We start from the raw sequence: 8,155 nt of genomic DNA, 5'->3' as shown, positions 1-8,155 counted from the left end.
AATCCTAGTCGCAACCTCTTATCAGAATTGAAGATCGCGAGTCGCAACCACCTACACGATTTCGGTTCATCACGTTTTGAGTCGCAATCAGAATTGAGGAGGCGCAACCACCGTTTCGACTTGTCCGACTCGCAATCTCGAGTCGCAACCGCGTTTCTATTTGCAACTCACTTTCGAAATCATCTCCGGTTATCATCACCATCAACGGCCACGATATATCATCTCCGTTCACCACCGTGACGCATCATCACTGATCATCATCACCGGACATCTTCAGCAACCCTCGTTGTCAGACCTGCAACTTCTTCTCCGTTATCGTTCACCTTCTCCATTAAAACTCCGACCATTCATCAAAAATAGTTGTCAACCACATCAACCAGCAACAACCTCCGTCTCCGGTCGTCGCTGTCAATCACATCACTGCCATCGCCGATCAACCTGCGTATCATTTCCACCGTACCGACCATCTTCTCTGTCATCGACCCGCATCCTCCGGACTCGCAACCTCTATTCATTGCTCACAAAATTTCGAGTCGCAACCGAAATCTTTTGCAGGACGAGTCGCAATCATCGTCTCCACGTCAACCGTCATCGTTCTCAGTCAAACAGTCTTCGACAGACACCGCCATCTGATATCATCATCTCTGGCGGCTGGAATTACTGCTCTTTGTCATCATTCAAAACACCATCTTCTGTTGATTATCATCGAGCTCGCACCACCGTCATCATCAACGACCACAATCTCCGGAAAGGTTGAACCTCTTCACCGTCATTCACTGTTGAACCTCTTCACCGTCGTCACCGTCATTCAACTCCGGTGAAAGTGTTGTCGGAAAGGTTGGCGGCAGCGGCGTTTAGAAATTAGGGTTGCGGCGTGTCTTTTTTTGAACGAGGAAGACAGTGATTTTTAGGGTTTGTTTTTAAATAATAAATATTATAAATAATTGTTAATCATTGTATAATCATTACAAAATCATTAGTTAATTATAATATTTATTATTTAATAATTATAATAGTATTAAATCTAAATATTAATTATAATAATAATAATTATAATTAGGTTTTTCTAATTAAAAAAAAATATAAAAAAATAAATATAAATAAAAAAATTAATAAAAAAAAAATAAAAAAAAGGGTGGGGGTTTGTTTGGTGGTAAACTCGGTTTGACGGGTTTTGAGGTGCGGTTTAGAAAGCGGGTTCGTTTCCTTCGCGTGCAACGAGTTTGAGTTAGCAAGTACACGGGTTCTCGTTTTTGAGCTTGTATTAAGCAAATTGTTAAACGAACACATTTTTGGGAATCAAATCTTAAAATGTCTTCAAAAAGAGAGATGCTTGAGCAGAAATTCGAAGGATTCAGTTACTTATACGGTGAATCGATAGAAGCTCTTGCAGGTCGGTTTACTGAACTGCTCTCTGAAATGGAAAAGGCAGAAATGGTGGTGCCTACTCGCGTGAGCAACAGAAAGCTTCTGGAGGCTATAAAAGGGAACTGTAGTTGGTTAATGAATGTTAATCAGATAATAGTGACAACCGAAGGCAACTGTTACAAAATGAAGTCAGATGAGCTGATCTCTCTCATCAAATCCTATGGCAATGCTGACTCATCACAAAATTCAGCATTTATGTTTAACAAACCCATGGCTCAAGAAGTTACTCGTGAGCGTGAAGAGATACTTTCTGTATTTTGCACTCCTGAGTGTAAAAATAGAAATGAGGCATATCGGTTAAACAATGCTGAGTTGATTCAAGAATACAACGACATAAAAAATAAAAATTTTACTTTATCAAAGAATGAAAAGCTTTATAAAGATAAAATTGAAGCTCAGCGAAAAGACATCATCAAACTTAAGGATGATGTTAGTGTAAAAACAGCCCAACTCTTCATGGTTCAAGAAAAACTATGCGATGTGACTAAGGAACTGGAGGATATCAGAGATAGATATCAAATAAATGAGCTAAATATTAAAAAATTTGATTCTTCCAGCAAATTAGTCAAAAACCTGTGTGATCAACAGCTAGCATACCAGAAAAGAAAAGGGTTGGGATTGGGTTTTAATCAAGTTCCTCCTCCTTACAATGACAATTACACATACTTACCCATGACTGAGGAGGAATTGATGAATGAGAACAAGATGACTTACGGTCCTAAAACTGATAAGTCATCAATCAACAGCAGACCTGTTGATAAAGAAGCGACTCCTTCGATAAATATTGTTTCCAAGGGTACTTTTGATCCTAATGCTTCGTCTTCTCTTGCAGATGAAGTTAAAGTTGAAGGTGTCGTTGAAAATGAACAAGCGTCAAGTTCTCATGTGTGTGACATTTTTGGCTCATTTTTGCAATCTATGTTGAAGAATGTCAGGCCTGATGGTTTGGGTGAAAACGTTGATGCTTGTGTAAGAGAGACTGAATCGGCAAATGAAACGAATGAGCCGGCTGAACCGTCTGATTCCAAACGCGAATCACCTGAAGCAGCTGATTCTGAGAAATTGGAATCAGTTGATTCTGGTGAATTCAGCTCAAGGATGTCATGTGCAGAACCGACTTGTGCTGAAAATTCGTCAAAGGTTTCAGCTGAAATTTCTGCTACATTTTCTGGTATTTCATCTGATAAACCAGAATTCTCTGACTCTGTCAAAGCTGACGACATGAAGGAAGAAGTGAAGATTGACGTGACCAAGGCTCCAAATGCGCAAGCTGAACAGTCTAAACCTTCTGTTAGTGACGAAAAGGCTCAGATCAAGCAACAAGAGCCGAAGCAAGCAAGTAAAGGACGCGGAAAGAAGATGCCTAAACATCAAAGACAAGCAGGCTCTCCACAGTCCTCAACGGGCAGCAATAGTCCTCAAAAGGCCCGTAATGTGAAAAATACTTTTGTTAAGCCAGTCACTAAAGGCAAATGTGAAAATTATGCATTTGACTGTGCTAACAAAGTTTTTGGAAAGGCTGGTGAGATTTCTGAACAAAACTTGCAGTCTCATCAAAACAAGAAGAATCAAAAGAAATCTCCACCACAGAAGGCCCCGGCAAACGACAAGTATAGGCATCCAAATTCATCGTCGTCTGCAAGAAATGTGAAACAAAAACAAGCACAAAAAGGATCGGTTCATCCTTCAGGGCCTGCAAGAGCTACACGAGCTGATCAGAATGCCTTCTACGTGAAGAGACAAACATGCTTCAATTGCGGCATTGCTGGTCACATTGCTCGGAACTGCACAAATCGTCCCTACGTACCTTATTATGTGCAAAATCAGAGGGTTACACCTAAGGATAACTACCATTCTAAGCCAATGAAGGTATCTTCACCTAAGGCAATGAAGAATGTGAATCCCAAGGTTAAACCTTCTGATGGGGATTGGAACGCTGCCAAAAACAAACGCAAAGTTGTTCAAGAACAAAAATCTGTTTTCAAAACTAACAAGACTGAATCAGCTAAAGTTGCTCAACCGAAGGCAACAAACACGTTTGTTAAACCGAAGCAGATTTGGAAACCCAAATCCAAAGCAGCAATGTCTCCAATCCTTGAAACAAAAGGGGACTTGTGTTTAAAAGAAGTGTCTTATTTTGATGCTTCAGGAAATCCAAGGACCACGATGGCCTGGGTACCAATGTCTTACTAATCTCCTTACTATTCAGGAACAACCAAGGAGGAGCTGTTGACAATCTCTGGAATGGTGATAGCGGTTGTTCCAGAGATAAAAACGGGTAACATTTCATTGTTGCAAAAAGTTCAAATTTTTTTACAGATGATATGTTTCCTTTGGAGGAGATAAAAGAAGTAAGAAATGATCAGCAAAAGGTACCGTTTAAATTCAGTACTTTAATTTGAATTTTGATTAGTCTTCAATCTGATGACAGAACGATTAAACAAAAATATTTTTCTCTCTTTTTCTTAGTTTATAACTTTGTATATAAGGTGTCCTTTCTCTCGTAAAGGGTAAATTTGCGCAAAAAATCCAAGATTTATGCACAAATTTAGGGGGAGAGAGAGACATATATAGGGTTTAGGGGGAGAAAACTCAGAAAAGAAAAATACAAAAAGAGTTTGATGTATATATGTATTGCTTTAGGGGGAGAAAATGAGAAAAACACAAAAACATTAGAAAAATGAAAAAACCAAAAAGAAAAATTGCATGATATGGGAAGTGAAATAAATGTTCGTGTTAAAGGGTTTGTCTAACACATGTAAGGTGCCATAGCTGAAAAGACTAGGATCTACTGCGATATGTTGATAGGCTTGACGCTCAACATGATAAAAGATACTAAGGGATATAAACATAACGAACTATGTACCATGTGGGTAACATACCAACGGCATATGATTTTATGGTCTTAAATCTTGCTTTGATTGATAGCAAACATCTGAGGTTTCAGGTCTTTATATTGTTGAATCATCCGGGGATATCTTAGTTGTCTTTTTGCTTAGAACTAAAATTGTACATGACCCCAGGAAAGAAAGTCACTTGGAATTAGCTCATTTCTATTTGAATGTCTGTATGTTTTCCCGATACACACAATTTTGATCTGATTCGGAAATCTTATCTGAAAAAGTCGTGTACCTCCTCTGCTGCATCTAGATACATGCTGACCTGGAGGTGCTAGGCAACGACAGCTTCTGCTGCATCCAGATACATGCTGACCTAGCTGTACGTTGTCGCGCTATAGATCTAATACACCCGAAAGAGGCCCTCTAGTGCCCAAAAGAAACCCCAATAAACCTATATCAAATTGAGAAAAACTCATTTGATCTGTATATTATATCATCTCTGCAAAAGATCTATTCTGTTCTCTTCTCAACCTACTCCCAGTTAAGATTTCAGAAATCTGGATTGGACTTGTGAAATATGTGGTAGGGAAGATACTTGCATGATAGAGTGTGCTGTTTATATTTCCGGGATTTGATTAGTATTTATTTGGGTGTTCATTGTTAAGAAATCAAAACATGATAAAACAGATTATATACAGACTGCACAGTCAGGATATCTTAAAGGATGACATCAGTATACTCACCTGCTACGATGAATCGTTGTGCTTACATTGATCGCGGGGGTATGCCTTGGAATGGGACACACGGGTATAATAGTATAATATTACCTTAATCATATCACGAAGTTGAAAAATTGAAAGTTGAGCGTTAAAGTTTAAGTGGACAAACATATTGGCAATCGCATAGACCAGTTTGATTAGGCTCGTACTGAAAAGTGTTCCTTAGTCTACCTGAGAACGAATTTTGATCCCATTGCAATTGTAATTGTATATTATGGTAGTTGTTTATATTTCAAGTTTTTATTTGTTTTAGTTCTTAAAAATTAAAAAATTAAAAAAAATATAAAAAAATAAAAAAAATTCAAAAATCCAAAAAATAGTGTGTTTATTTGTTTCTCTTAAAAAAAAAATTAAAAATTGTAACCGTTCTTGAAGATTTGACTGATCATCAAAAGTTGAAAGAGTTTAAATTGTGAAATCCGAGTACAAGTACTTGGATGTACCTAGTGTTCATGTGGTACTCTCCCTGTTGCATAAGAAATGTTTGCTTATGAGTTTGTGAGCATGTGCAGAACTTGATTTCAATTAAGAACAGGGGTTGATAAAGACTGAGATGCTGTTAGTTGCTGAAGAAGCCCAAAGCATCACAACAACAAGATGTACCTGAGTCAGAAGAACCGGACACGAGACGCCGTCTGACAGTGAAAGTACATTTGAAGAAGTACCGTGAACCTGCTTGAAAGACAAAGACTGAAGAAGAAAAGAGCTGCTGAGAATCCTCCTCTCACATTCTTTTTGACAAAGATTTTCAAGCAAAGCTGATCGAGATCCTGATATGAAGCTAACCACAGAATCTGAAGAAAGAGACCCAGTGCTGAGAGTTCAGAAGTCAAGAACTTCCACAACATCTGCAGCATAGTGACAACCATAGATTTCGTTGAAGACGTTGCTGAATTCAAGTCATGAAGACAATTTGATGGCATCAGTCTAGGGGGAGATTGTTAGGCCCTAAAGTGTGAGACTGACGCATCAAATTAACACAACGGACTACGGTTACGAACTGGGCTTTACCGGGTTAGTTTATATTAGGTTTTGGACCTTTATAGGTCACTTGGGCCAAGCTTTAGGCCATGTGGGCCAAGCAGGCCCAAGGGGAGCCCATGTAGGGACTTGGGCTTAGGTTAGTATATAAACAAGTTTTCTACTTGTTTTAGGGTTGGACTTTCACAATTACAGATTTCCTCTAGAGAGAGAGACGATTGGTTGCAAGCTTGTACCAGACGATTTTGCTAATTGATAGTAATAGAATCGTGTGCAAGTTTAAAGATTATTCGGTATTGTGTTCTTTGATTTTCATATTTTTCGATTTATCTTGAATCATCTTGTGATTGGATTCCGCACTCTCACAAGATTGGTTGATATCATTGAAAGATCCGGTTAAACGGGACTTACACTCTCCTAGAAAACCAAACGAGGAGCAACTGGAAAAAGCAGACAATATAAAGCTTAAAACCGACACAACTGATGTTTTACCTGATAACATTGATGTCACGTTTACCTCGTCCGATACTGATCATGAGTATGAGTTGATCAAAAAGGTGGTCGATCAAGTGTTGGATACTGATGAGGAATCTGAGTCAAAGTCTGAGTCTGGAAAATCAAATTCGTAAGTCAACAGGGAAAATGCGTTAGTTAAACAGTCTTATAGTAAAGAATTCTTGTTATCAAAAGCAAATTTGAATGATGAAACATTCGAAGTAGTTTATACTTTGAATGGTTCTGACAAATTATATTACAATAAAGAATTTCCAATAATGAGTATTAAAACGGAACTGATTAACAAAACTTTCAAACTAATAGAAATTAATATTCCTGAATTGAAAGTTTTGAAAAGTTTAAAAAAAAACTAAAAAATATACTTCAAGCGTTCAACAACGGTTAAACAAGAAAAAAGGTTGCAATTCTGGTTCCGGTTTTCAAAAGAAACCTAACCAAAATCGTAGCTTCAAAAAGAAAGGTTTAGGATATGTTCCACCAGAAAATTATAAAAATGATAAAAATTCTAAAACAAAAACAGAATTTATGTCATGTGGAAGCTCAGATGAGGAACAGAAGAAACCATTTTGTAGACAGTCAAATCAAGAGTTTCTTGCTGATAAGAGAAAGAATGGAGCTGAAGTGGTGTATCAAAGAGAGACTCGTACCTGTTACAAGTGCAATGAAGCTGGTCACATTGCGTGGAATTGTTCGAAAAACGCCAAAACAATACAGGGAGTTTCTCAGAAACTAAAAGAAAAGGTTGTTGATGTTGAACCACCAACTGAAAAACTTAAAGTTTTTGAAAATTCAATTTATGAAGTTGGTGGGTGTTCAAAGAAGAATAGGTATGAAAAGAAAGGAAAAGACAACCAAATGTGGGTTGTTAAGAAAGTTGATGTAAATGTCGGCAATGAATCTGGTTCCACAAAGCCAGAAAAGCCACAGGTTGAGAAGAAAATTTCAATGAGCGATGATGAGTTTCCATCATTGAAATTTGAAGAAGTTAAAAAGAAAATTGGAAAAGTTGATATCTCGAAACAGTTTTACACTAAGAAAAATGAATTTGATGTCGAGAAAACTTTTAATGAAAGTGTTAAGAAAATTTTTGGGAAAATGTTAAATGGGAAAGCAAAGGGGGTTAAAGATTTTTATGCAACTAAAAAGGCAACATACAACCCTACTGCGCAAGAGTTGAAAGCCATCAAGTCTGAAAAGACTTGGATGGAAGTTTGCTTCCCATGATAGTCTTAGGACTATGCCGGAGATCCCAAGTTTATATTGTGGATCAGAAATCGGCATCATTCTAGTGTTTGAAAAGTTTGTTTGAAAGATTTTGAATAGTGTTTGAATGTTTGCAGGTTAAAGGACTACGCTGGAGCTTCCAGGTAAGTAAGTGCGAAGCAGGAATTGGCATCATTGAAAATGTAGATGTAATATTCCTACAATTGGTATTTTTTGGTTGTACCTACAAGTGGTAATTTTTACAAGTGGTACAGTAGTTATTTGAGTGCAAAACGGTAAATCAGGGACATTAAGTTGTACTTGATTTACTAACATGGTATGATGAACCATAACCCCGATTTTAACACATGTTTAACCTTCAAGTGGTTAACAACAAACTCATTTTCC

Source organism: Helianthus annuus, chromosome 12 (genome assembly GCF_002127325.2).
Source record: "Helianthus annuus cultivar XRQ/B chromosome 12, HanXRQr2.0-SUNRISE, whole genome shotgun sequence".
In the NCBI taxonomy this organism is placed as follows: Eukaryota; Viridiplantae; Streptophyta; class Magnoliopsida; order Asterales; family Asteraceae; genus Helianthus; species Helianthus annuus.
This window is presented reverse-complemented; position numbering follows the sequence as displayed.